Raw genomic sequence first — 27,009 nt, forward strand, 5'->3', positions numbered from 1 at the left:
GGGAATATTTTGTTACTGCCCCATAGCAAAAGCAACCCCTGCGTCATTTTCTGTTCTGTTTAAATCAGTGGTTCTTTTGCATATGAAGCAAACTCTTAGTGGCAGGTATGAGTGGCATCTACCGTGGCGGGAAAGACACGACGAAACAAGATTTTTCTTTCCGATTCCTTAAAAAAAAGAGACAGTCTCTTGTTTCTGCCCGGTTTCGAACCGGGGACCTTTCGCGTATTAGGCGAACGTGATAACCACTACACTACAGAAACACGTTGACTGCTCACTTCTAGACCTTTGAGTACAGCAGACTAGATGGAGAACACTGAGCGCAGTAATAACTGGCAGCTACTTTGGAGGAAAAGACACAATGAAAAAAGATTTCTCTCTCTTGTGTCTTCAAAAGTAGAACATCTCATGTTTCTGCCCGGTTTCGAACCGGGGACCTTTCACGTGTGAGGCGAACGTGATAACCACTACACTACAGAAACCCGATGAAAACACATCAACTGGTCTTTAGACGCAAACAAAACCAAATTTATAAACCAACGCGAGGAATGTTGAGTCATTCAAAAGTCGCAAAACGCGTTTCTGATTGGTTCCAAACGACACTCCCACCTTGTCTCGAACTGGGCACCGTCGACAATTGTGGCAAATGTGATGTCCACTTCACTACAGAAACTCAACGGTTTTCAAACAGGGACTTTCACGCGTTAGGCAAAAGTGAAAACCCCTACTCTTGAAAAACTGTTTAAAAAACTGTAGCCGTCCTTACAGGCAAACAAAACTAATGTAAAGAGAAATGCAAGGGCTTTCTTCTCTCGTCATCTAAAAATGAATGTCACTCGGGAATATTTTGTTACTGCCCCATAGCAAAAGCAACCCCTGCGTCATTTTCTGTTCTGTTTAAATCAGTGGTTCTTTTGCATATGAAGCAAACTCTTAGTGGCAGGTATGAGTGGCATCTACCGTGGCGGGAAAGACACGACGAAACAAGATTTTTCTTTCCGATTCCTTAAAAAAAAAGAGACAGTCTCTTGTTTCTGCCCGGTTTCGAACCGGGGACCTTTCGCGTGTTAGGCGAACGTGATAACCACTACACAACAGAAACACGTTGACTGCTCACTTCTAGACCTTTGAGTACAGCAGACTAGATGGAGAACACTGAGCGCAGTAATAACTGGTAGCTACTTTGGAGGAAAAGACACAATGAAAAAAGATTTCTCTCTCTTGTGTCTTCAAAAGTAGAACATCTCATGTTTCTGCCCGGTTTCGAACCGGGGACCTTTCGCGTGTGAGGCGAACGTGATAACCACTACACTACAGAAACCCGATGAAAACACCTCAACTGGTCTTTAGACGCAAACAAAACCAAATTTATAAACCAACGCGAGGAATGTTGAGTCATTCAAAAGTCGCAAAACGCGTTTCTGATTGGTTCCAAACGACACTCCCACCTTGTCTCGAACTGGGCACCGTCGACAATTGTGGCAAATGTGATGTCCACTTCACTACAGAAACTCAACGGTTTTCAAACAGGGACTTTCACGCGTTAGGCAAAAGTGAAAACCCCTACTCTTGAAAAACTGTTTAAAAAACTGAAGCCGTCCTTACAGGCAAACAAAACTAATGTAAAGAGAAATGCAAGGGCTTTCTTCTCTCGTCATCTAAAAGTGAATGTCACTCGGGAATATTTTGTTACTGCCCCATAGCAAAAGCAACCCCTGCGTCATTTTCTGTTCTGTTTAAATCAGTGGTTCTTTTGCATATGAAGCAAACTCTTAGTGGCAGGTATGAGTGGCATCTACCGTGGCGGGAAAGACACGACGAAACAAGATTTTTCTTTCCGATTCCTTAAAAAAAAGAGACAGTCTCTTGTTTCTGCCCGGTTTCGAACCGGGGACCTTTCGCGTATTAGGCGAACGTGATAACCACTACACTACAGAAACACGTTGACTGCTCACTTCTAGACCTTTGAGTACAGCAGACTAGATGGAGAACACTGAGCGCAGTAATAACTGGCAGCTACTTTGGAGGAAAAGACACAATGAAAAAAGATTTCTCTCTCTTGTGTCTTCAAAAGTAGAACATCTCATGTTTCTGCCCGGTTTCGAACCGGGGACCTTTCACGTGTGAGGCGAACGTGATAACCACTACACTACAGAAACCCGATGAAAACACATCAACTGGTCTTTAGACGCAAACAAAACCAAATTTATAAACCAACGCGAGGAATGTTGAGTCATTCAAAAGTCGCAAAACGCGTTTCTGATTGGTTCCAAACGACACTCCCACCTTGTCTCGAACTGGGCACCGTCGACAATTGTGGCAAATGTGATGTCCACTTCACTACAGAAACTCAACGGTTTTCAAACAGGGACTTTCACGCGTTAGGCAAAAGTGAAAACCCCTACTCTTGAAAAACTGTTTAAAAAACTGAAGCCGTCCTTACAGGCAAACAAAACTAATGTAAAGAGAAATGCAAGGGCTTTCTTCTCTCGTCATCTAAAAATGAATGTCACTCGGGAATACTTTGTTACTGCCCCATAGCAAAAGCAACCCCTGCGTCATTTTCTGTTCTGTTTAAATCAGTGGTTCTTTTGCATATGAAGCAAACTCTTAGTGGCAGGTATGAGTGGCATCTACCGTGGCGGGAAAGACACGACGAAACAAGATTTTTCTTTCCGATTCCTTAAAAAAAAAGAGACAGTCTCTTGTTTCTGCCCGGTTTCGAACCGGGGACCTTTCGCGTGTTAGGCGAACGTGATAACCACTACACAACAGAAACACGTTGACTGCTCACTTCTAGACCTTTGAGTACAGCAGACTAGATGGAGAACACTGAGCGCAGTAATAACTGGTAGCTACTTTGGAGGAAAAGACACAATGAAAAAAGATTTCTCTCTCTTGTGTCTTCAAAAGTAGAACATCTCATGTTTCTGCCCGGTTTCAAACCGGGGACCTTTCGCGTGTGAGGCGAACGTGATAACCACTACACTACAGAAACCCGATGAAAACACCTCAACTGGTCTTTAGACGCAAACAAAACCAAATTTATAAACCAACGCGAGGAATGTTGAGTCATTCAAAAGTCGCAAAACACGTTTCTGATTGGTTCCAAACGACACTCCCACCTTGTCTCGAACTGGGCACCGTCGACAATTGTGGCAAATGTGATGTCCACTTCACTACAGAAACTCAACGGTTTTCAAACAGGGACTTTCACGCGTTAGGCAAAAGTGAAAACCCCTACTCTTGAAAAACTGTTTAAAAAACTGAAGCCGTCCTTACAGGCAAACAAAACTAATGTAAAGAGAAATGCAAGGGCTTTCTTCTCTCGTCATCTAAAAGTGAATGTCACTCGGGAATATTTTGTTACTGCCCCATAGCAAAAGCAACCCCTGCGTCATTTTCTGTTCTGTTTAAATCAGTGGTTCTTTTGCATATGAAGCAAACTCTTAGTGGCAGGTATGAGTGGCATCTACCGTGGCGGGAAAGACACGACGAAACAAGATTTTTCTTTCCGATTTCTTAAAAAAAAGAGACAGTCTCTTGTTTCTGCCCGGTTTCGAACCGGGGACCTTTCGCGTATTAGGCGAACGTGATAACCACTACACTACAGAAACACGTTGACTGCTCACTTCTAGACCTTTGAGTACAGCAGACTAGATGGAGAACACTGAGCGCAGTAATAACTGGCAGCTACTTTGGAGGAAAAGACACAATGAAAAAAGATTTCTCTCTCTTGTGTCTTCAAAAGTAGAACATCTCATGTTTCTGCCCGGTTTCGAACCGGGGACCTTTCACGTGTGAGGCGAACGTGATAACCACTACACTACAGAAACCCGATGAAAACACATCAACTGGTCTTTAGACGCAAACAAAACCAAATTTATAAACCAACGCGAGGAATGTTGAGTCATTCAAAAGTCGCAAAACGCGTTTCTGATTGGTTCCAAACGACACTCCCACCTTGTCTCGAACTGGGCACCGTCGACAATTGTGGCAAATGTGATGTCCACTTCACTACAGAAACTCAACGGTTTTCAAACAGGGACTTTCACGCGTTAGGCAAAAGTGAAAACCCCTACTCTTGAAAAACTGTTTAAAAAACTGAAGCCGTCCTTACAGGCAAACAAAACTAATGTAAAGAGAAATGCAAGGGCTTTCTTCTCTCGTCATCTAAAAATGAATGTCACTCGGGAATATTTTGTTACTGCCCCATAGCAAAAGCAACCCCTGCGTCATTTTCTGTTCTGTTTAAATCAGTGGTTCTTTTGCATATGAAGCAAACTCTTAGTGGCAGGTATGAGTGGCATCTACCGTGGCGGGAAAGACACGACGAAACAAGATTTTTCTTTCCGATTCCTTAAAAAAAAAGAGACAGTCTCTTGTTTCTGCCCGGTTTCGAACCGGGGACCTTTCGCGTGTTAGGCGAACGTGATAACCACTACACAACAGAAACACGTTGACTGCTCACTTCTAGACCTTTGAGTACAGCAGACTAGATGGAGAACACTGAGCGCAGTAATAACTGGCAGCTACTTTGGAGGAAAAGACACAATGAAAAAAGATTTCTCTCTCTTGTGTCTTCAAAAGTAGAACATCTCATGTTTCTGCCCGGTTTCGAACCGGGGACCTTTCGCGTGTGAGGCGAACGTGATAACCACTACACTACAGAAACCCGATGAAAACACCTCAACTGGTCTTTAGACGCAAACAAAACCAAATTTATAAACCAACGCGAGGAATGTTGAGTCATTCAAAAGTCGCAAAACGCGTTTCTGATTGGTTCCAAACGACACTCCCACCTTGTCTCGAACTGGGCACCGTCGACAATTGTGGCAAATGTGATGTCCACTTCACTACAGAAACTCAACGGTTTTCAAACAGGGACTTTCACGCGTTAGGCAAAAGTGAAAACCCCTACTCTTGAAAAACTGTTTAAAAAACTGAAGCCGTCCTTACAGGCAAACAAAACTAATGTAAAGAGAAATGCAAGGGCTTTCTTCTCTCGTCATCTAAAAGTGAATGTCACTCGGGAATATTTTGTTACTGCCCCATAGCAAAAGCAACCCCTGCGTCATTTTCTGTTCTGTTTAAATCAGTGGTTCTTTTGCATATGAAGCAAACTCTTAGTGGCAGGTATGAGTGGCATCTACCGTGGCGGGAAAGACACGACGAAACAAGATTTTTCTTTCCGATTCCTTAAAAAAAAAGAGACAGTCTCTTGTTTCTGCCAGGTTTCGAACCGGGGACCTTTCGCGTGTTAGGCGAACGTGATAACCACTACACTACAGAAACACGTTGACTGCTTACTTCTAGACCTTTGAGTACAGCAGACTAGATGGAGAACACTGAGCGCAGTAATAACTGGCAGCTACTTTGGAGGAAAAGACACAATGAAAAAAGATTTCTCTCTCTTGTGTCTTCAAAAGTAGAACATCTCATGTTTCTGCCCGGTTTCGAACCGGGGACCTTTCGCGTGTGAGGCGAACGTGATAACCAATACACTACAGAAACCCGATGAAAACACCTCAACTGGTCTTTAGACGCAAACAAAACCAAATTTATAAACCAACGCGAGGAATGTTGAGTCATTCAAAAGTCGCAAAACGCGTTTCTGATTGGTTCCAAACGACACTCCCACCTTGTCTCGAACTGGGCACCGTCGACAATTGTGGCAAATGTGATGTCCAATTCACTAAAGAAACTCAACGGTTTTCAAACAGGGACTTTCACGCGTTAGGCAAAAGTGAAAACCCCTACTCTTGAAAAACTGTTTAAAAAACTGAAGCCGTCCTTACAGGCAAACAAAACTAATGTAAAGAGAAATGCAAGGGCTTTCTTCTCTCGTCATCTAAAAGTGAATGTCACTCGGGAATATTTTGTTACTGCCCCATAGCAAAAGCAACCCCTGCGTCATTTTCTGTTCTGTTTAAATCAGTGGTTCTTTTGCATATGAAGCAAACTCTTAGTGGCAGGTATGAGTGGCATCTACCGTGGCGGGAAAGACACGACGAAACAAGATTTTTCTTTCCGATTCCTTAAAAAAAAGAGACAGTCTCTTGTTTCTGCCCGGTTTCGAACCGGGGACCTTTCGCGTGTTAGGCGAACGTGATAACCACTACACTACAGAAACACTTTGACTGCTCACTTCTAGACCTTTGAGTACAGCAGACTAGATGGAGAACACTGAGCGCAGTAATAACTGGCAGCTACTTTGGAGGAAAAGACACAATGAAAAAAGATTTCTCTCTCTTGTGTCTTCAAAAGTAGAACATCTCATGTTTCTGCCCGGTTTCGAACCGGGGACCTTTCGCGTGTGAGGCAAACGTGATAACCACTACACTACAGAAACCCGATGAAAACACCTCAACTGGTCTTTAGACGCAAACAAAACCAAATTTATAAACCAACGCGAGGAATGTTGAGTCATTCAAAAGTCGCAAAACGCGTTTCTGATTGGTTCCAAACGACACTCCCACCTTGTCTCGAACTGGGCACCGTCGACAATTGTGGCAAATGTGATGTCCACTTCACTACAGAAACTCAACGGTTTTCAAACAGGGACTTTCACGCGTTAGGCAAAAGTGAAAACCCCTACTCTTGAAAAACTGTTTAAAAAACTGAAGCCGTCCTTACAGGCAAACAAAACTAATGTAAAGAGAAATGCAAGGGCTTTCTTCTCTCGTCATTTAAAAGTGAATGTCACTCAGGAATATTTTGTTACTGCCCCATAGCAAAAGCAACCCCTGCGTCATTTTCTGTTCTGTTTAAATCAGTGGTTCTTTTGCATATGAAGCAAACTCTTAGTGGCAGGTATGAGTGGCATCTACCGTGGCGGGAAAGACACGACGAAACAAGATTTTTCTTTCCGATTCCTTAAAAAAAAGAGACAGTCTCTTGTTTCTGCCCGGTTTCGAACCGGGGAACTTTCGCGTGTTAGGCGAACGTGATAACCACTACACTACAGAAACACGTTGACTGCTCACTTCTAGACCTTTGAGTACAGCAGACTAGATGGAGAACACTGAGCGCAGTAATAACTGGCAGCTACTTTGGAGGAAAAGACACAATGAAAAAAGATTTCTCTCTCTTGTGTCTTCAAAAGTAGAACATCTCATGTTTCTGCCCGGTTTCGAACCGGGGACCTTTCGCGTGTGAGGCGAACGTGATAACCACTACACTACAGAAACCCGATGAAAACACCTCAACTGGTCTTTAGACGCAAACAAAACCAAATTTATAAACCAACGCGAGGAATGTTGAGTCATTCAAAAGTCGCAAAACGCGTTTCTGATTGGTTCCAAACGACACTCCCACCTTGTCTCGAACTGGGCACCGTCGACAATTGTGGCAAATGTGATGTCCACTTCACTACAGAAACTCAACGGTTTTCAAACAGGGACTTTCACGCGTTAGGCAAAAGTGAAAACCCCTACTCTTGAAAAACTGTTTAAAAAACTGAAGCCGTCCTTACAGGCAAACAAAACTAATGTAAAGAGAAATGCAAGGGCTTTCTTCTCTCGTCATCTAAAAGTGAATGTCACTCGGGAATATTTTGTTACTGCCCCATAGCAAAAGCAACCCCTGCGTCATTTTCTGTTCTGTTTAAATCAGTGGTTCTTTTGCATATGAAGCAAACTCTTAGTGGCAGGTATGAGTGGCATCTACCGTGGCGGGAAAGACACGACGAAACAAGATTTTTCTTTCCGATTCCTTAAAAAAAAAGAGACAGTCTCTTGTTTCTGCCCGGTTTCGAACCGGGGACCTTTCGCGTGTTAGGCGAACGTGATAACCACTACACTACAGAAACACGTTGACTGCTCACTTCTAGACCTTTGAGTACAGCAGACTAGATGGAGAACACTGAGCGCAGTAATAACTGGCAGCTACTTTGGAGGAAAAGACACAATGAAAAAAGATTTCTCTCTCTTGTGTCTTCAAAAGTAGAACATCTCATGTTTCTGCCCGGTTTCGAACCGGGGACCTTTCGTGTGTGAGGCGAACGTGATAACCACTACACTACAGAAACCCGATGAAAACACCTCAACTGGGAGGGCGTGGCTTGGCTGCTGAAGGAGATGGCCGTGTGAGTGAGGAGCTCCGTCTCAACTACCACTGAACAACGGCAATTAATAGCAGTAGACGACCCAAAATGCCCGGAAAACATCAAGGGCCACCTCTAAGCCACAGTACACGGAAGAGAGGAGGTAGAGACATGATGCACGGACAAATAGGACAGTATTTCCCGAGAGAGCCGCGGACCAGCAAAGATGGCGCCGGGAAAAACAGACACGCGGCGGCTGCCGCGCTGAGCGCAATGGAGGAAGATACCACATTCCACCGCCCGGCATCCCGTCTACCGAGACCAAGTAAGTCTCCCTCAAGCTTTGAGGTTCCAGAAAGATGGAGCATAGGCTCCAAAACTCCGGGGAGCACGCTCTCATTATCCCCAGTACAAACGGAGGAAGACACAAGCATGCTTCCATTAACCCTGCAGGACACGGAGAGCTCACAAGCCTCAGGCACCTCAGCTCAAATGTACCAAGAGGGGTTAAGGTCCCCCACAGGCAGCCCAGCTAAACAAAAGGCTAAAACTGGGGACACAGAAACTGAGGAACACTCACAACAAATACAGCCTAATATGCCAGGGACACCTGACGTTTTTGCCAAATTTCAAACTACGAACAACACAGTCTCTGAAACGACATTAAAGGCAATGTTAGAAGCATTCAAATACTCACTGCAAAGAGACCTTGCCTCACTCATCAAACCACTGCAAACGACAGTAGATGACTTAGGTGACAGAGTGTCGCACCTGGAAAATAAAATGGCAGATTTCACCTCTGCACACAATGAATTGGTGGACTCACACAATACGTTAGATGAAAAAGTGGAAGCACTACAAGCAAAAATGGTGGATTCTGAAGACCGAGACCGCCGGAATAATCTCAAAATAAGAGGCATTCCAGAGATGGTTTTGGGTACACATCTGCGCAAATATGTCCAGCAAATGGCCAAAACATTGATCCCAGAACTTTCAGAATATGAAATGTCGATTGACAGGGTACATAGAGTACCAAAACCTTCATCATTATCTGAAAACATACCCAGGGATGTACTTGCAAGGTTTACCTTTTTTCAAACCAAAGAAAATCTGCTGAATCAAGCGAGGAAGCTACAGAAACTACCAGAGCCATATGCAGAAATCAAACTATTTGTGGACTTATCAGCAGCTACTTTACAGGCGAGAAGGAGGTTAATGCCAGTCACCTCCATACTCAGGAAAAATGAGATCCAATATAGATGGGGTTTCCCCACAAAGATATTGATAAAGAGACAGAACAACATCGTGTCTATTACAGAAGTGGAAGAAGGCTTGAAAACACTGGAGGCCTGGGGGATGTCTACGGATCAAGACCCACGCACATCTCCAAACAAAAACCCATCAAAGATGGACCCTGAATGGCGCACAAAGAGGAAAACTTGAACTGTGCAGAAATCGTCAAAAGGATAAGTAGGTGGTAGTACTTGAGATGGAACTGAGTCTCCAATCCCATATTTCCACTTGAGGTTACCCTGTTTAATATCCTAAGTGTGGATCTCCACGGGTAGCATATTTGTACCAGTGAACATCCATACAGATCTTTTTCTTTATGTTGTTATTGTGTTATTTGGTTATGTTAAAAATGGCATTAAGTGATATACTAAGCAGACTATGGATAATTCCAATTAGATATCAGAAAGTAGAAGTTTATCAGGTAATTTACAAACACTCCATGACTTTTAAAAATGGGGACTAAGATCCTATCTATGAATGTGAAAGGCTTAAATAGCCCATATAAGAGATCTCTATTATGGAGAGAAGGTAATAGACATAAAGCCCCAAATCTGGGGCATTAATCATATGTGGTGATTTCAACACAATAAATAATCCCCAATTAGATACTAACTCTAAGGCAAAACACAGAACTTTTACCCTTGACTCCTTTTTATGGCAAGAAGACCTGTATGACATATGGAGGATTCAACACTCCTGTGAAAAAGATTACACATTTTACTCTGCTAGATATGACTCATACTCAAGAATCGACATGTTTCTAATTGATAGGAATCTCATAGAAAACGTGAACTCATCTGAAATAGGATCCATACAGTGGTCCGACCACGCACCGATCACAATTACTATTAAAGATTCCTTTGCAATCCAAAACGACTACATTTGGAGAGCTAATTTATCTCTCCTATCCCAGGAAAAATACACTATGCAGATAGAAAATGTACTAACTGAGTTCTTTAAATACAATGATAATGGGAACGCTGACATTTGTTCCACTTGGATAAGTCATAAAATGTTTGTTAGGGAGGAGCTTAAGAGAATAAACAATCGTGTCAAGAAGGAAAGAGAGAAAGAAGTAAACAAAGTTATGAACAAAATAAATCATCTAGAAAACCAGCATAAAAAACATCCTACCACTGCTACTCTACAAGCTTTAAGGTCAGAAAGAGATAGTCTACGCAACCTACTCCTGCATAAGTTTGCATATTCACTACAGAAACTTAAAATAAAACATTATTCCCAAGGCCAAAAGGCCGGATCAGTTTTAGCGAATATGCTAAAAAAAAGAATGAACAAATCTAAAATAGCTTACATCATACACCCTACAACTGGGGAAAAAATTATGACACCACGAGGAATCGCAAATGAATTTAAAGAATATTATGCCAGGCTGTATAACTTAATAGAGGACAGAAACACTCCACAACCCACTAATGAGGAAATACTAAAATTCTTAGACAATATCCCCCTGCCACGAATTTCAGAACACCAACTAACAATTTTAAACAGAGAAATCACTTTGGAAGAGGTAGAAGATAGCATTAAAAAAACCCCTAAAGATAAAGCGCCAGGTCCGGACGGCCTATCAGGAGGCTATTATAAAAAATTTAAAAAGATACTATCCCCATATCTCCTAAAAGTATACAAAGCAGCAAATGAGAGAGGGAGCTTCCCTAAAGAAATGCTTACTGCTCACATTGTAACTCTACCAAAACCAGGGAAATCACCTACAATTCCCTCCAACTTTAGACCCATATCCTTATTAAATTGCGACGTTAAACTGTATGCCTCAATAATTGCAAATAGGTTTAAGGAAGTGTTACCAGAAATAATCAAAGCAGATCAAACAGGATTTACGCCAGGAAGACAAGCCCCTGACAATACACGTAGAGTATTGAATTTGCTACAGCATTGTGAAGCAAATAAACTTTCATCATTATTTATTACAATAGACGCCGAAAAGGCGTTCGATAGGATTAATTGGACATACGCCTTTTCAGTTTTAGAAAAATTTGGGATTACAGGAAGAATACAGCAAGCAGTTAGAGCACTATATTCCACCCCAAATGCAAAAGTCTTCACAAATGGTGTTCTCTCACAGGAGTTTTCATTAACTAATGGAACAAGACAGGGATGCCCCTTATCCCCAATTTTCTTTATCCTGTCAATAGAGCCCTTGGCCCAAGCTATTAGACTAAAAGAAAAAATCAAAGGGATCCAAATAGGAGAGGAAGAATATAAAATCGCATTATTCGCGGATGATATCCTCATAAGCCTATCTAACCCTGAAACATCCGTGCCACCGCTAATGGAAATATTTGAAGAATTTAGTAAGATATCATACTATAAAGTTAATAATAACAAATCTCAGGTCCTGCCATTGAACATGAATGAAAGAAGAATTAACTCCCTAAAACAAAAATATACCCTAGATTGGCAAACCTCCAAAATACAGTACCTAGGGGTACAAATTTCATACCCATTCAAAGACACTTACCATAATAACTTTCCTACCTTATTAGCAACAATAGAGAAAGAATTAAAAGAATACTCCAATCATATCCTATCATGGTTTGGACGTATTGCCACATTCAAAATGATGGTCTTACCGAAATTTTTATACTTATTTAGGACTCTACCAATAGATATACCAAAAATATATTTCCAAAAATTACAGGCCATGATTAGTAAGTTTGTGTGGGCAAATAAAAAACCAAGAATATCGATAGATATATTACAAAAACAAAAATCAGCGGGGGGCCTTGGCCTACCAAACATGAAAGATTATTATATAGCAGCTCAATTAGATAGCTCTTTACACTGGTGGGATTCCGCAGAAGATAAAACCTGGCATAACATAGAAAAGCAGATACAGGGTAATAAATCCTTAAGAGCACTTATAATGCAACAGATAGCGGACAATAAAAAGATAACAACAAAATCCCCTATAATAAATACAACTCTGCAGGCTTGGTCAAGACTAATTAGTCAACCAAATAATAAGGCCAAACTCCCCTTGAACAGCATTCCTTTGGATTTCCTAGAGGAGAGAATTCAAGGATTAGACCTGAGATTATGCAAATGAACGGAATAACTAATGTGCAGCATTTAATGGAGCAAGATGTAGTATACCCCTTCTCCGAAATTCAAAAAAAGTACAATATTCCCCATAGAGAGTTTTATAAGTTCTTACAAATAAGAAGCCTTTTGAAAGGAGGCATCTGTAACTCATTGGAAGTAGGAAAAGAAAGTGTACAATACCTCACAACAACCAATAAGAAAGTCAAAGGAATTTCCTTCTTTTATAACCAATTAAACCAGAAAGTACATATGAAAAAACTTCCACATATGTGTAAATGGGAGGAAGACCTTAATAAAGTATACACAACACAGCAATGGCAAAATGCTCTCTCATTAGCGCAGAAAACCCTGAGATGTACATCACACCAAGAAACAATGGTGAAAACTAGAATGAGATGGTACTTTACCCCCTCAAAATTAAACCGAATTTTCCCAAATGTGACCTCAAGTTGTTGGCGTAAATGCAATAATAAAGGTACTCTCCTGCATACTCTGTGGTCTTGTCCATCAATTCAACAATTATGGAAGGCTAGTGAAGGTATAATAGGGAAGATAATAGATAAACACTTAATTCTAAGGGCCTCCCAAGCACTACTACTAATGGAGATGGATGACATCCCTACTAAATTTAGAACGGTAGTAATTCACATCCTGATGGCCACTAAGCTTACAATAACTAGAGTATGGAAAACGCCCGATTCACCACATATACAAGAGGTCATAAACCAGGTCAACACAAACTGTGCATATGAGAGAGCAATAGCTTTGCAAAATGGTCGCCTCCCTCAATTTACAACTTATTGGGACTGTTGGTTAAAAAGCCAATATTACAGATCATAAATGTTAAGCTAATTGGATTAGTCATAAGCAGGAAAAAAAAAAAAAAAAAAAAAAAAAAGTAATGTGGATAACACACTGATGCCATAATTTTGTGTTAAATTGTATTAACTGGTTATTGTAGTTATGTAATAGTTATTTAATTTAGAGTAACAGACATCATCATATGAATGTGATAATTCGGATATATGATGGAAATCACATTGAAGAAGAGGATTATAAAAGGACATAAAGAACAGTTTGCATAAGAGCTTAACAATGCATCCTCTCACAAAGGACTCATTCTCTGAGAAGGACTAAGAAGGAAGAGAAAATTTATTTTGTGAAAAATGCAAATGCAATTACATTGATATTGTACTAAAAGGAGCATGTCACAGAATGGTGGACATGATCTCCTTACTAAGTGATGTATGTTATTCTTAGTTTGTTCAATAAAATTTTTAAAATTAAAAAAAAAAAAAAAAAAAAAAAAAAAAACACCTCAACTGGTCTTTAGACGCAAACAAAACCAAATTTATAAACCAACGCGAGGAATGTTGAGTCATTCAAAAGTCGCAAAACGCGTTTCTGATTGGTTCCAAACGACACTCCCACCTTGTCTCGAACTGGGCACCGTCGACAATTGTGGCAAATGTGATGTCCACTTCACTACAGAAACTCAACGGTTTTCAAACAGGGACTTTCACGCGTTAGGCAAAAGTGAAAACCCCTACTCTTGAAAAACTGTTTAAAAAACTGAAGCCGTCCTTACAGGCAAACAAAACTAATGTAAAGAGAAATGCAAGGGCTTTCTTCTCTCGTCATCTAAAAGTGAATGTCACTCGGGAATATTTTGTTACTGCCCCATAGCAAAAGCAACCCCTGCGTCATTTTCTGTTCTGTTTAAATCAGTGGTTCTTTTGCATATGAAGCAAACTCTTAGTGGCAGGTATGAGTGGCATCTACCGTGGCGGGAAAGACACGACGAAACAAGATTTTTCTTTCCGATTCCTTAAAAAAAAGAGACAGTCTCTTGTTTCTGCCCGGTTTCGAACCGGGGACCTTTCGCGTGTTAGGCGAACGTGATAACCACTACACTACAGAAACACGTTGACTGCTCACTTCTAGACCTTTGAGTACAGCAGACTAGATGGAGAACACTGAGCGCAGTAATAACTGGCAGCTACTTTGGAGGAAAAGACACAATGAAAAAAGATTTCTCTCTCTTGTGTCTTCAAAAGTAGAACATCTCATGTTTCTGCCCGGTTTCGAACCGGGGACCTTTCGCGTGTGAGGCGAACGTGATAACCACTACACTACAGAAACCCGATGAAAACACCTCAACTGGTCTTTAGACGCAAACAAAACCAAATTTATAAACCAACGCGAGGAATGTTGAGTCATTCAAAAGTCGCAAAACGCGTTTCTGATTGGTTCCAAACGACACTCCCATCTTGTCTCGAACTGGGCACCGTCGACAATTGTGGCAAATGTGATGTCCACTTCACTACAGAAACTCAACGGTTTTCAAACAGGGACTTTCACGCGTTAGGCAAAAGTGAAAACCCCTACTCTTGAAAAACTGTTTAAAAAACTGAAGCCGTCCTTACAGGCAAACAAAACTAATGTAAAGAGAAATGCAAGGGCTTTCTTCTCTCGTCATCTAAAAGTGAATGTCACTCGGGAATATTTTGTTACTGCCCCATAGCAAAAGCAACCCCTGCGTCATTTTCTGTTCTGTTTAAATCAGTGGTTCTTTTGCATATGAAGCAAACTCTTAGTGGCAGGTATGAGTGGCATCTACCGTGGCGGGAAAGACACGACGAAACAAGATTTTTCTTTCCGATTCCTTAAAAAAAAAGAGACAGTCTCTTGTTTCTGCCCGGTTTCGAACCGGGGACCTTTCGCGTGTTAGGCGAACGTGATAACCACTACACTACAGAAACACGTTGACTGCTCACTTCTAGACCTTTGAGTACAGCAGACTAGATGGAGAACACTGAGCGCAGTAATAACTGGCAGCTACTTTGGAGGAAAAGACACAATGAAAAAAGATTTCTCTCTCTTGTGTCTTCAAAAGTAGAACATCTCATGTTTCTGCCCGGTTTCGAACCGGGGACCTTTCGCGTGTGAGGCGAACGTGATAACCACTACACTACAGAAACCCGATGAAAACACCTCAACTGGTCTTTAGACGCAAACAAAACCAAATTTATAAACCAACGCGAGGAATGTTGAGTCATTCAAAAGTCGCAAAACGCGTTTCTGATTGGTTCCAAACGACACTCCCACCTTGTCTCGAACTGGGCACCGTCGACAATTGTGGCAAATGTGATGTCCACTTCACTACAGAAACTCAACGGTTTTCAAACAGGGACTTTCACGCGTTAGGCAAAAGTGAAAACCCCTACTCTTGAAAAACTGTTTAAAAAACTGAAGCCGTCCTTACAGGCAAACAAAACTAATGTAAAGAGAAATGCAAGGGCTTTCTTCTCTCATCATCTAAAAGTGAATGTCACTCGGGAATATTTTGTTACTGCCCCATAGCAAAAGCAACCCCTGCGTCATTTTCTGTTCTGTTTAAATCAGTGGTTCTTTTGCATATGAAGCAAACTCTTAGTGGCAGGTATGAGTGGCATCTACCGTGGCGGGAAAGACACGACGAAACAAGATTTTTCTTTCCGATTCCTTAAATAAATGAGACAGTCTCTTGTTTCTGCCCAGTTTCGAACCGGGGACCTTTCGCGTGTTAGGCGAACGTGATAACCACTACACTACAGAAACACGTTGACTGCTCACTTCTAGACCTTTGAGTACAGCAGACTAGATGGAGAACACTGAGCGCAGTAATAACTGGCAGCTACTTTGGAGGAAAAGACACAATGAAAAAAGATTTCTCTCTCTTGTGTCTTCAAAAGTAGAACATCTCATGTTTCTGCCTGGTTTCGAACCGGGGACCTTTCGCGTGTGAGGCGAACGTGATAACCACTACACTACAGAAACCCGATGAAAACACCTCAACTGGTATTTAGACGCAAACAAAACCAAATTTATAAACCAACGCGAGGAATGTTGAGTCATTCAAAAGTCGCAAAACGCGTTTCTGATTGGTTCCAAACGACACTCCCACCTTGTCTCGAACTGGGCACCGTCGACAATTGTGGCAAATGTGATGTCCACTTCACTACAGAAACTCAACGGTTTTCAAACAGGGACTTTCACGCGTTAGGCAAAAGTGAAAACCCCTACTCTTGAAAAACTGTTTAAAAAACTGAAGCCGTCCTTACAGGCAAACAAAACTAATGTAAAGAGAGATGCAAGGACTTTCTTCTCTCGTCATCTAAAAGTGAATGTCACTCGGGAATATTTTGTTACTGCCCCATAGCAAAAGCAACCCCTGCGTCATTTTCTGTTCTGTTTAAATCAGTGGTTCTTTTGCATATGAAGCAAACTCTTAGTGGCAGGTATGAGTGGCATCTACCGTGGCGGGAAAGACACGACGAAACAAGATTTTTCTTTCCGATTCCTTAAAAAAAGAGACAGTCTCTTGTTTCTGCCCGGTTTCGAACCGGGGACCTTTCGTGTGTTAGGCGAACGTGATAACCACTACACTACAGAAACACGTTGACTGCTCACTTCTAGACCTTTGAGTACAGCAGACTAGATGGAGAACACTGAGCGCAGTAATAACTGGCAGCTACTTTGGAGGAAAAGACACAATGAAAAAAGATTTCTCTCTCTTGTGTCTTCAAAAGTAGAACATCTCATGTTTCTGCCCGGTTTCGAACCGGGGACCTTTCGCGTGTGAGGCGAACGTGATAACCACTACACTACAGAAACCCGATGAAAAAACCACAACTGGTCTTTAGACGCAAACAAAACCAAATTTATAAACCAACGCGAGGAATGTTGAGTCATTCAAAAGTCGCAAAACGCGTTTCTGATTGGTTCCAAACGACACTCCCACCTTGTCTCAAACTGGGCACCGTCGACAATTGTGGCAAATGTGATGTCCACTTCACTACAGAAACTCAACGGTTTTCAAACAGGGACTTTCACGCGTTAGGCAAAAGTGAAAACCCCTACTCTTGAAAAACTGTTTAAAAAACTGAAGCCGTCCTTACAGGCAAACAAAACTAATGTAAAGAGAGATGCAAGGGCTTTCTTCTCTCGTCATCTAAAAGTGAATGTCACTCGGGAATATTTTGTTACTGCCCCATAGCAAAAGCAACCCCTGCGTCATTTTCTGTTCTGTTTAAATCAGTGGTTCTTTTGCATATGAAGCAAACTCTTAGTGGCAGGTATGAGTGGCATCTACCGTGGCGGGAAAGACACGACGAAACAAGATTTTTCTTTCCGATTCCTTAAAAAAAGAGACAGTCTCTTGTTTCTGCCCGGTTTCGAACCGGGGACCTTTCGCGTGTTAGGCGAACGTGATAACCACTACATTACAGAAACACGTTGACTGCTCACTTCTAGACCTTTGAGTACAGCAGACTAGATGGAGAACACTGAGCGCAGTAATAACTGGCAGCTACTTTGGAGGAAAAGACACAATGAAAAAAGATTTCTCTCTCTTGTGTCTTCAAAAGTAGAACATCTCATGTTTCTGCCCGGTTTCGAACCGGGGACCTTTCGCGTGTGAGGCGAACGTGATAACCACTACACTACAGAAACCCGATGAAAAAACCACAACTGGTCTTTAGACGCAAACAAAACCAAATTTATAAACCAACGCGAGGAATGTTGAGTCATTCAAAAGTCGCAAAACGCGTTTCTGATTGGTTCCAAACGACACTCCCACCTTGTCTCAAACTGGGCACCGTCGACAATTGTGGCAAATGTGATGTCCACTTCACTACAGAAACTCAACGGTTTTCAAACAGGGACTTTCACGCGTTAGGCAAAAGTGAAAACCCCTACTCTTGAAAAACTGTTTAAAAAACTGAAGCCGTCCTTACAGGCAAACAAAACTAATGTAAAGAGAGATGCAAGGGCTTTCTTCTCTCGTCATCTAAAAGTGAATGTCACTCGGGAATATTTTGTTACTGCCCCATAGCAAAAGCAACCCCTGCGTCATTTTCTGTTCTGTTTAAATCAGTGGTTCTTTTGCATATGAAGCAAACTCTTAGTGGCAGGTATGAGTGGCATCTACCGTGGCGGGAAAGACACGACGAAACAAGATTTTTCTTTCCGATTCCTTAAAAAAAGAGACAGTCTCTTGTTTCTGCCCGGTTTCGAACCGGGGACCTTTCGCGTGTTAGGCGAACGTGATAACCACTACATTACAGAAACACGTTGACTGCTCACTTCTAGACCTTTGAGTACAGCAGACTAGATGGAGAACACTGAGCGCAGTAATAACTGGCAGCTACTTTGGAGGAAAAGACACAATGAAAAAAGATTTCTCTCTCTTGTGTCTTCAAAAGTAGAACATCTCATGTTTCTGCCCGGTTTCGAACCGGGGACCTTTCGCGTGTGAGGCGAACGTGATAACCACTACACTACAGAAACCCGATGAAAAAACCACAACTGGTCTTTAGACGCAAACAAAACCAAATTTATAAACCAACGCGAGGAATGTTGAGTCATTCAAAAGTCGCAAAACGCGTTTCTGATTGGTTCCAAACGACACTCCCACCTTGTCTCGAACTGGGCACCGTCGACAATTGTGGCAAATGTGATGTCCAATTCACTAAAGAAACTCAACGGTTTTCAAACAGGGACTTTCACGCGTTAGGCAAAAGTGAATACCCCTACTCTTAAAAAAATGTTTAAAAAACTGAAGCCGTTCTTACAGGCAAACAAAACTAATGTAAAGAGAAATGCAAGGGCTTTCTTCTCTCGTCATCTAAAAGTGAATGTCACTCGGGAATATTTTGTTGCTGCCCCATAGCAAAAGCAACCCCTGCGTCATTTTCTGTTCTGTTTAAATCAGTGGTTCTTTTGCATATGAAGCAAACTCTTAGTGGCAGGTATGAGTGGCATCTACCGTGGCGGGAAAGACACGACGAAACAAGATTTTTCTTTCCGATTCCTTAAAAAAAAGAGACAGTCTCTTGTTTCTGCCCGGTTTCGAACCGGGGACCTTTCGCGTGTTAGGCGAACGTGATAACCACTACACTACAGAAACACGTTGACTGCTCACTTCTAGACCTTTGAGTACAGCAGACTAGATGGAGAACACTGAGCGCAGTAATAACTGGCAGCTACTTTGGAGGAAAAGACACAATGAAAAAAGATTTCTCTCTCTTGTGTCTTCAAAAGTAGAACATCGCATGTTTCTGCCCGGTTTCGAACCGGGGACCTTTCGCGTGTGAGGCGAACGTGACAACCACTACACTACAGAAACCCGATGAAAACACCTCAACTGGTCTTTAGACGCAAACAAAACCAAATTTATAAACCAACGCGAGGAATGTTGAGTCATTCAAAAGTCGCAAAACGCGTTTCTGATTGGTTCCAAACGACACTCCCACCTTGTCTCGAACTGGGCACCGTCGACAATTGTGGCAAATGTGATGTCCACTTCACTACAGAAACTCAACGGTTTTCAAACAGGGACTTTCACGCGTTAGGCAAAAGTGAAAACCCCTACTCTTGAGAAACTGTTTAAAAAACTGAAGCCGTCCTTACAGGCAAACAAAACTAATGTAAAGAGAGATGCAAGGGCTTTCTTCTCTCGTCATCTAAAAGTGAATGTCACTCGGGAATATTTTGTTACTGCCCCATAGCAAAAGCAACCCCTGCGTCATTTTCTGTTCTGTTTAAATCAGTGGTTCTTTTGCATATGAAGCAAACTCTTAGTGGCAGGTATGAGTGGCATCTACCGTGGCGGGAAAGACACGACGAAACAAGATTTTTCTTTCCGATTCCTTAAAAAAAGAGACAGTCTCTTGTTTCTGCCCGGTTTCGAACCGGGGACCTTTCGCGTGTTAGGCGAACGTGATAACCACTACACTACAGAAACACGTTGACTGCTCACTTCTAGACCTTTGAGTACAGCAGACTAGATGGAGAACACTGAGCGCAGTAATAACTGGCAGCTACTTTGGAGGAAAAGACACAATGAAAAAAGATTTCTCTCTCTTGTGTCTTCAAAAGTAGAACATCTCATGTTTCTGCCCGGTTTCGAACCAGGGACCTTTCGCGTGTGAGGCGAATGTGAAAACCACTACACTACAGAAACCCGATGAAAACACCTCAACTGGTCTTTAGACGCAAACAAAACCAAATTTATAAACCAACGCGAGGAATGTTGAGTCATTCAAAAGTCGCAAAACGCGTTTCTGATTGGTTCCAAACGACACTCCCACCTTGTCTCGAACTGGGCACCGTCGACAATTGTGGCAAATGTGATGTCCACTTCACTACAGAAACTCAACGGTTTTCAAACAGGGACTTTCACGCGTTAGGCAAAAGTGAAAACCCCTACTCTTGAGAAACTGTTTAAAAAACTGAAGCCGTCCTTACAGGCAAACAAAACTAATGTAAAGAGAGATGCAAGGGCTTTCTTCTCTCGTCATCTAAAAGTGAATGTCACTCGGGAATATTTTGTTACTGCCCCATAGCAAAAGCAACCCCTGCGTCATTTTCTGTTCTGTTTAAATCAGTGGTTCTTTTGCATATGAAGCAAACTCTTAGTGGCAGGTATGAGTGGCATCTACCGTGGCGGGAAAGACACGACGAAACAAGATTTTTCTTTCCGATTCCTTAAAAAAAGAGACAGTCTCTTGTTTCTGCCCGGTTTCGAACCGGGGACCTTTCGCGTGTTAGGCGAACGTGATAACCACTACATTACAGAAACACGTTGACTGCTCACTTCTAGACCTTTGAGTACAGCAGACTAGATGGAGAACACTGAGCGCAGTAATAACTGGCAGCTACTTTGGAGGAAAAGACACAATGAAAAAAGATTTCTCTCTCTTGTGTCTTCAAAAGTAGAACATCTCATGTTTCTGCCCGGTTTCGAACCGGGGACCTTTCGCGTGTGAGGCGAACGTGATAACCACTACACTACAGAAACCCGATGAAAAAACCACAACTGGTCTTTAGACGCAAACAAAACCAAATTTATAAACCAACGCGAGGAATGTTGAGTCATTCAAAAGTCGCAAAACGCGTTTCTGATTGGTTCCAAACGACACTCCCACCTTGTCTCGAACTGGGCACCGTCGACAATTGTGGCAAATGTGATGTCCAATTCACTAAAGAAACTCAACGGTTTTCAAACAGGGACTTTCACGCGTTAGGCAAAAGTGAATACCCCTACTCTTAAAAAAATGTTTAAAAAACTGAAGCCGTTCTTACAGGCAAACAAAACTAATGTAAAGAGAAATGCAAGGGCTTTCTTCTCTCGTCATCTAAAAGTGAATGTCACTCGGGAATATTTTGTTGCTGCCCCATAGCAAAAGCAACCCCTGCGTCATTTTCTGTTCTGTTTAAATCAGTGGTTCTTTTGCATATGAAGCAAACTCTTAGTGGCAGGTATGAGTGGCATCTACCGTGGCGGGAAAGACACGACGAAACAAGATTTTTCTTTCCGATTCCTTAAAAAAAAGAGACAGTCTCTTGTTTCTGCCCGGTTTCGAACCGGGGACCTTTCGCGTGTTAGGCGAACGTGATAACCACTACACTACAGAAACACGTTGACTGCTCACTTCTAGACCTTTGAGTACAGCAGACTAGATGGAGAACACTGAGCGCAGTAATAACTGGCAGCTACTTTGGAGGAAAAGACACAATGAAAAAAGATTTCTCTCTCTTGTGTCTTCAAAAGTAGAACATCGCATGTTTCTGCCCGGTTTCGAACCGGGGACCTTTCGCGTGTGAGGCGAACGTGACAACCACTACACTACAGAAACCCGATGAAAACACCTCAACTGGTCTTTAGACGCAAACAAAACCAAATTTATAAACCAACGCGAGGAATGTTGAGTCATTCAAAAGTCGCAAAACGCGTTTCTGATTGGTTCCAAACGACACTCCCACCTTGTCTCGAACTGGGCACCGTCGACAATTGTGGCAAATGTGATGTCCACTTCACTACAGAAACTCAACGGTTTTCAAACAGGGACTTTCACGCGTTAGGCAAAAGTGAAAACCCCTACTCTTGAGAAACTGTTTAAAAAACTGAAGCCGTCCTTACAGGCAAACAAAACTAATGTAAAGAGAGATGCAAGGGCTTTCTTCTCTCGTCATCTAAAAGTGAATGTCACTCGGGAATATTTTGTTACTGCCCCATAGCAAAAGCAACCCCTGCGTCATTTTCTGTTCTGTTTAAATCAGTGGTTCTTTTGCATATGAAGCAAACTCTTAGTGGCAGGTATGAGTGGCATCTACCGTGGCGGGAAAGACACGACGAAACAAGATTTTTCTTTCCGATTCCTTAAAAAAAGAGACAGTCTCTTGTTTCTGCCCGGTTTCGAACCGGGGACCTTTCGCGTGTTAGGCGAACGTGATAACCACTACACTACAGAAACACGTTGACTGCTCACTTCTAGACCTTTGAGTACAGCAGACTAGATGGAGAACACTGAGCGCAGTAATAACTGGCAGCTACTTTGGAGGAAAAGACACAATGAAAAAAGATTTCTCTCTCTTGTGTCTTCAAAAGTAGAACATCTCATGTTTCTGCCCGGTTTCGAACCAGGGACCTTTCGCGTGTGAGGCGAATGTGAAAACCACTACACTACAGAAACCCGATGAAAACACCTCAACTGGTCTTTAGACGCAAACAAAACCAAATTTATAAACCAACGCGAGGAATGTTGAGTCATTCAAAAGTCGCAAAACGCGTTTCTGATTGGTTCCAAACGACACTCCCACCTTGTCTCGAACTGGGCACCGTCGACAATTGTGGCAAATGTGATGTCCACTTCACTACAGAAACTCAACGGTTTTCAAACAGGGACTTTCACGCGTTAGGCAAAAGTGAAAACCCCTACTCTTGAGAAACTGTTTAAAAAACTGAAGCCGTCCTTACAGGCAAACAAAACTAATGTAAAGAGAGATGCAAGGGCTTTCTTCTCTCGTCATCTAAAAGTGAATGTCACTCGGGAATATTTTGTTACTGCCCCATAGCAAAAGCAACCCCTGCGTCATTTTCTGTTCTGTTTAAATCAGTGGTTCTTTTGCATATGAAGCAAACTCTTAGTGGCAGGTATGAGTGGCATCTACCGTGGCGGGAAAGACACGACGAAACAAGATTTTTCTTTCCGATTCCTTAAAAAAAGAGACAGTCTCTTGTTTCTGCCCGGTTTCGAACCGGGGACCTTTCGCGTGTTAGGCGAACGTGATAACCACTACACTACAGAAACACGTTGACTGCTCACTTCTAGACCTTTGAGTACAGCAGACTAGATGGAGAACACTGAGCGCAGTAATAACTGGCAGCTACTTTGGAGGAAAAGACACAATGAAAAAAGATTTCTCTCTCTTGTGTCTTCAAAAGTAGAACATCTCATGTTTCTGCCTGGTTTCGAACCGGGGACCTTTCGCGTGTGAGGCGAACGTGATAACCACTACACTACAGAAACCCGATGAAAACACCTCAACTGGTATTTAGACGCAAACAAAACCAAATTTATAAACCAACGCGAGGAATGTTGAGTCATTCAAAAGTCGCAAAACGCGTTTCTGATTGGTTCCAAACGACACTCCCACCTTGTCTCGAACTGGGCACCGTCGACAATTGTGGCAAATGTGATGTCCACTTCACTACAGAAACTCAACGGTTTTCAAACAGGGACTTTCACGCGTTAGGCAAAAGTGAAAACCCCTACTCTTGAAAAACTGTTTAAAAAACTGAAGCCGTCCTTACAGGCAAACAAAACTAATGTAAAGAGAGATGCAAGGGCTTTCTTCTCTCGTCATCTAAAAGTGAATGTCACTCGGGAATATTTTGTTACTGCCCCATAGCAAAAGCAACCCCTGCGTCATTTTCTGTTCTGTTTAAATCAGTGGTTCTTTTGCATATGAAGCAAACTCTTAGTGGCAGGTATGAGTGGCATCTACCGTGGCGGGAAAGACACGACGAAACAAGATTTTTCTTTCCGATTCCTTAAAAAAAGAGACAGTCTCTTGTTTCTGCCCGGTTTCGAACCGGGGACCTTTCGCGTGTTAGGCGAACGTGATAACCACTACACTACAGAAACACGTTGACTGCTCACTTCTAGACCTTTGAGTACAGCAGACTAGATGGAGAACACTGAGCGCAGTAATAACTGGCAGCTACTTTGGAGGAAAAGACACAATGAAAAAAGATTTCTCTCTCTTGTGTCTTCAAAAGTAGAACATCTCATGTTTCTGCCCGGTTTCGAACCGGGGACCTTTCGCGTGTGAGGCGAACGTGATAACCACTACACTACAGAAACCCGATGAAAAAACCCCAACTGGTCTTTAGACGCAAACAAAACCAAATTTATAAACCAACGCGAGGAATGTTGAGTCATTCAAAAGTCGCAAAACGCGTTTCTGATTGGTTCCAAACGACACTCCCACCTTGTCTCGAACTGGGCACCGTCGACAATTGTGGCAAATGTGATGTCCAATTCACTAAAGAAACTCAACGGTTTTCAAACAGGGACTTTCACGCGTTAGGCAAAAGTGAATACCCCTACTCTTAAAAAAATGTTTAAAAAACTGAAGCCGTCCTTACAGGCAAACAAAACTAATGTAAAGAGAAATGCAAGGGCTTTCTTCTCTCGTCATCTAAAAGTGAATGTCACTCGGGAATATTTTGTTGCTGCCCCATAGCAAAAGCAACCCCTGCGTCATTTTCTGTTCTGTTTAAATCAGTGGTTCTTTTGCATATGAAGCAAACTCTTAGTGGCAGGTATGAGTGGCATCTACCGTGGCGGGAAAGACACGACGAAACAAGATTTTTCTTTCCGATTCCTTAAAAAAAAGAGACAGTCTCTTGTTTCTGCCCGATTTCGAACCGGGGACCTTTCGCGTGTTAGGCGAACGTGATAACCACTACACTACAGAAACACGTTGACTGCTCACTTCTAGACCTTTGAGTACAGCAGACTAGATGGAGAACACTGAGCGCAGTAATAACTGGCAGCTACTTTGGAGGAAAAGACACAATGAAAAAAGATTTCTCTCTCTTGTGTCTTCAAAAGTAGAACATCTCATGTTTCTGCCCGGTTTCGAACCGGGGACCTTTCGCGTGTGAGGCGAACGTGATAACCACTACACTACAGAAACCCGATGAAAACACCTCAACTGGTCTTTAGACGCAAACAAAACCAAATTTATAAACCAACGCGAGGAATGTTGAATCATTCAAAAGTCGCAAAATGCGTTTCTGATTGGTTCCAAACGACACTCCCACCTTGTCTCGAACTGGGCACCGTCGACAATTGTGGCAAATGTGATGTCCACTTCACTACAGAAACTCAACGGTTTTCAAACAGGGACTTTCACGCGTTAGGCAAAAGTGAAAACCCATACTCTTGAAAAACTGTTTAAAAAACTGAAGCCGTCCTTACAGGCAAACAAAACTACTGTAAAGAGAAATGCAAGGGCTTTCTTCTCTCGTCATCTAAAAGTGAATGTCACTCGGGAATATTTTGTTACTGCCCCATAGCAAAAGCAACCCCTGCGTCATTTTCTGTTCTGTTTAAATCAGTGGTTCTTTTGCATATGAAGCAAACTCTTAGTGGCAGGTATGAGTGGCATCTACCGTGGCGGGAAAGACACGACGAAACAAGATTTTTTTTCCGATTCCTTAAAAAAAGAGACAGTCTCTTGTTTCTGCCCGGTTTCGAACCGGGGACCTTTCGCATGTTAGGCGAACGTGATAACCACTACACTACAGAAACACGTTGACTGCTCACTTCTAGACCTTTGAGTACAGCAGACTAGATGGAGAACACTGAGCGCAGTAATAACTGGCAGCTACTTTGGAGGAAAAGACACAATGAAAAAAGATTTCTCTCTCTTGTGTCTTCAAAAGTAGAACATCGCATGTTTCTGCCCGGTTTCGAACCGGGGACCTTTCGCGTGTGAGGCAAACGTGACAACCACTACACTACAGAAACCCGATGAAAACACCTCAACTGGTCTTTAGACGCAAACAAAACCAAATTTATAAACCAACGCGAGGAATGTTGAGTCATTCAAAAGTCGCAAAACGCGTTTCTGATTGGTTCCAAACGACACTCCCACCTTGTCTCGAACTGGGCACCGTCGACAATTGTGGCAAATGTGATGTCCACTTCACTACAGAAACTCAACGGTTTTCAAACAGGGACTTTCACGCGTTAGGCAAAAGTGAAAACCCCTACTCTTGAGAAACTGTTTAAAAAACTGAAGCCGTCCTTACAGGCAAACAAAACTAATGTAAAGAGAGATGCAAGGGCTTTCTTCTCTCGTCATCTAAAAGTGAATGTCACTCGGGAATATTTTGTTACTGCCCCATAGCAAAAGTAACCCCTGCGTCATTTTCTGTTCTGTTTAAATCAGTGGTTCTTTTGCATATGAAGCAAACTCTTAGTGGCAGGTATGAGTGGCATCTACCGTGGCGGGAAAGACACGACGAAACAAGATTTTTCTTTCCGATTCCTTAAAAAAAGAGACAGTCTCTTGTTTCTGCCCGGTTTCGAACCGGGGACCTTTCGCGTGTTAGGCGAACGTGATAACCACTACACTACAGAAACACGTTGACTGCTCACTTCTAGACCTTTGAGTACAGCAGACTAGATGGAGAACACTGAGCGCAGTAATAACTGGCAGCTACTTTGGAGGAAAAGACACAATGAAAAAAG

The 27,009-nt window shown here is 42.3% G+C and overlaps 23 non-coding genes across 23 annotated transcripts; all 23 read right to left on the minus strand.

Annotated features, from left to right (window-relative positions):
* Window positions 1-1,248: 1,248 nt before the first annotated feature.
* Window positions 1,249-1,321, minus strand: TRNAV-CAC (transfer RNA valine (anticodon CAC)). Its single transcript has one exon. It is a non-coding gene; the product is annotated as a tRNA-Val (tRNA).
* A 3,281-nt stretch (window positions 1,322-4,602) lies between these two features.
* TRNAV-CAC (transfer RNA valine (anticodon CAC)) lies at window positions 4,603-4,675 on the minus strand. Its single transcript has one exon. It is a non-coding gene; the product is annotated as a tRNA-Val (tRNA).
* Window positions 4,676-6,060: 1,385 nt separating this feature from the next.
* TRNAV-AAC (transfer RNA valine (anticodon AAC)) lies at window positions 6,061-6,133 on the minus strand. Its single transcript has one exon. It is a non-coding gene; the product is annotated as a tRNA-Val (tRNA).
* Window positions 6,134-7,117: 984 nt separating this feature from the next.
* Window positions 7,118-7,190, minus strand: TRNAV-CAC (transfer RNA valine (anticodon CAC)). The gene has a single exon. It is a non-coding gene; the product is annotated as a tRNA-Val (tRNA).
* A 547-nt stretch (window positions 7,191-7,737) lies between these two features.
* On the minus strand, window positions 7,738-7,810 carry TRNAV-AAC (transfer RNA valine (anticodon AAC)). The gene has a single exon. It is a non-coding gene; the product is annotated as a tRNA-Val (tRNA).
* A 6,458-nt stretch (window positions 7,811-14,268) lies between these two features.
* Window positions 14,269-14,341, minus strand: TRNAV-AAC (transfer RNA valine (anticodon AAC)). The gene has a single exon. It is a non-coding gene; the product is annotated as a tRNA-Val (tRNA).
* A 146-nt stretch (window positions 14,342-14,487) lies between these two features.
* Window positions 14,488-14,560, minus strand: TRNAV-CAC (transfer RNA valine (anticodon CAC)). Its single transcript has one exon. It is a non-coding gene; the product is annotated as a tRNA-Val (tRNA).
* Window positions 14,561-15,107: 547 nt separating this feature from the next.
* Window positions 15,108-15,180, minus strand: TRNAV-AAC (transfer RNA valine (anticodon AAC)). The gene has a single exon. It is a non-coding gene; the product is annotated as a tRNA-Val (tRNA).
* Window positions 15,181-15,326: 146 nt separating this feature from the next.
* On the minus strand, window positions 15,327-15,399 carry TRNAV-CAC (transfer RNA valine (anticodon CAC)). The gene has a single exon. It is a non-coding gene; the product is annotated as a tRNA-Val (tRNA).
* Window positions 15,400-17,001: 1,602 nt separating this feature from the next.
* TRNAV-CAC (transfer RNA valine (anticodon CAC)) lies at window positions 17,002-17,074 on the minus strand. Its single transcript has one exon. It is a non-coding gene; the product is annotated as a tRNA-Val (tRNA).
* A 764-nt stretch (window positions 17,075-17,838) lies between these two features.
* TRNAV-CAC (transfer RNA valine (anticodon CAC)) lies at window positions 17,839-17,911 on the minus strand. The gene has a single exon. It is a non-coding gene; the product is annotated as a tRNA-Val (tRNA).
* A 764-nt stretch (window positions 17,912-18,675) lies between these two features.
* Window positions 18,676-18,748, minus strand: TRNAV-CAC (transfer RNA valine (anticodon CAC)). Its single transcript has one exon. It is a non-coding gene; the product is annotated as a tRNA-Val (tRNA).
* A 546-nt stretch (window positions 18,749-19,294) lies between these two features.
* TRNAV-AAC (transfer RNA valine (anticodon AAC)) lies at window positions 19,295-19,367 on the minus strand. The gene has a single exon. It is a non-coding gene; the product is annotated as a tRNA-Val (tRNA).
* A 764-nt stretch (window positions 19,368-20,131) lies between these two features.
* On the minus strand, window positions 20,132-20,204 carry TRNAV-AAC (transfer RNA valine (anticodon AAC)). The gene has a single exon. It is a non-coding gene; the product is annotated as a tRNA-Val (tRNA).
* Window positions 20,205-21,187: 983 nt separating this feature from the next.
* On the minus strand, window positions 21,188-21,260 carry TRNAV-CAC (transfer RNA valine (anticodon CAC)). The gene has a single exon. It is a non-coding gene; the product is annotated as a tRNA-Val (tRNA).
* Window positions 21,261-21,806: 546 nt separating this feature from the next.
* On the minus strand, window positions 21,807-21,879 carry TRNAV-AAC (transfer RNA valine (anticodon AAC)). The gene has a single exon. It is a non-coding gene; the product is annotated as a tRNA-Val (tRNA).
* A 764-nt stretch (window positions 21,880-22,643) lies between these two features.
* On the minus strand, window positions 22,644-22,716 carry TRNAV-AAC (transfer RNA valine (anticodon AAC)). Its single transcript has one exon. It is a non-coding gene; the product is annotated as a tRNA-Val (tRNA).
* Window positions 22,717-23,480: 764 nt separating this feature from the next.
* On the minus strand, window positions 23,481-23,553 carry TRNAV-AAC (transfer RNA valine (anticodon AAC)). The gene has a single exon. It is a non-coding gene; the product is annotated as a tRNA-Val (tRNA).
* Window positions 23,554-24,317: 764 nt separating this feature from the next.
* TRNAV-AAC (transfer RNA valine (anticodon AAC)) lies at window positions 24,318-24,390 on the minus strand. Its single transcript has one exon. It is a non-coding gene; the product is annotated as a tRNA-Val (tRNA).
* Window positions 24,391-24,536: 146 nt separating this feature from the next.
* Window positions 24,537-24,609, minus strand: TRNAV-CAC (transfer RNA valine (anticodon CAC)). The gene has a single exon. It is a non-coding gene; the product is annotated as a tRNA-Val (tRNA).
* Window positions 24,610-25,374: 765 nt separating this feature from the next.
* TRNAV-CAC (transfer RNA valine (anticodon CAC)) lies at window positions 25,375-25,447 on the minus strand. Its single transcript has one exon. It is a non-coding gene; the product is annotated as a tRNA-Val (tRNA).
* A 544-nt stretch (window positions 25,448-25,991) lies between these two features.
* On the minus strand, window positions 25,992-26,064 carry TRNAV-AAC (transfer RNA valine (anticodon AAC)). The gene has a single exon. It is a non-coding gene; the product is annotated as a tRNA-Val (tRNA).
* A 764-nt stretch (window positions 26,065-26,828) lies between these two features.
* On the minus strand, window positions 26,829-26,901 carry TRNAV-AAC (transfer RNA valine (anticodon AAC)). Its single transcript has one exon. It is a non-coding gene; the product is annotated as a tRNA-Val (tRNA).
* Window positions 26,902-27,009: the final 108 nt, after the last annotated feature.

The sequence above is a fragment of the Engystomops pustulosus genome, chromosome 6, assembly GCF_040894005.1.
Source record: "Engystomops pustulosus chromosome 6, aEngPut4.maternal, whole genome shotgun sequence".
In the NCBI taxonomy this organism is placed as follows: domain Eukaryota; kingdom Metazoa; phylum Chordata; class Amphibia; order Anura; family Leptodactylidae; genus Engystomops; species Engystomops pustulosus.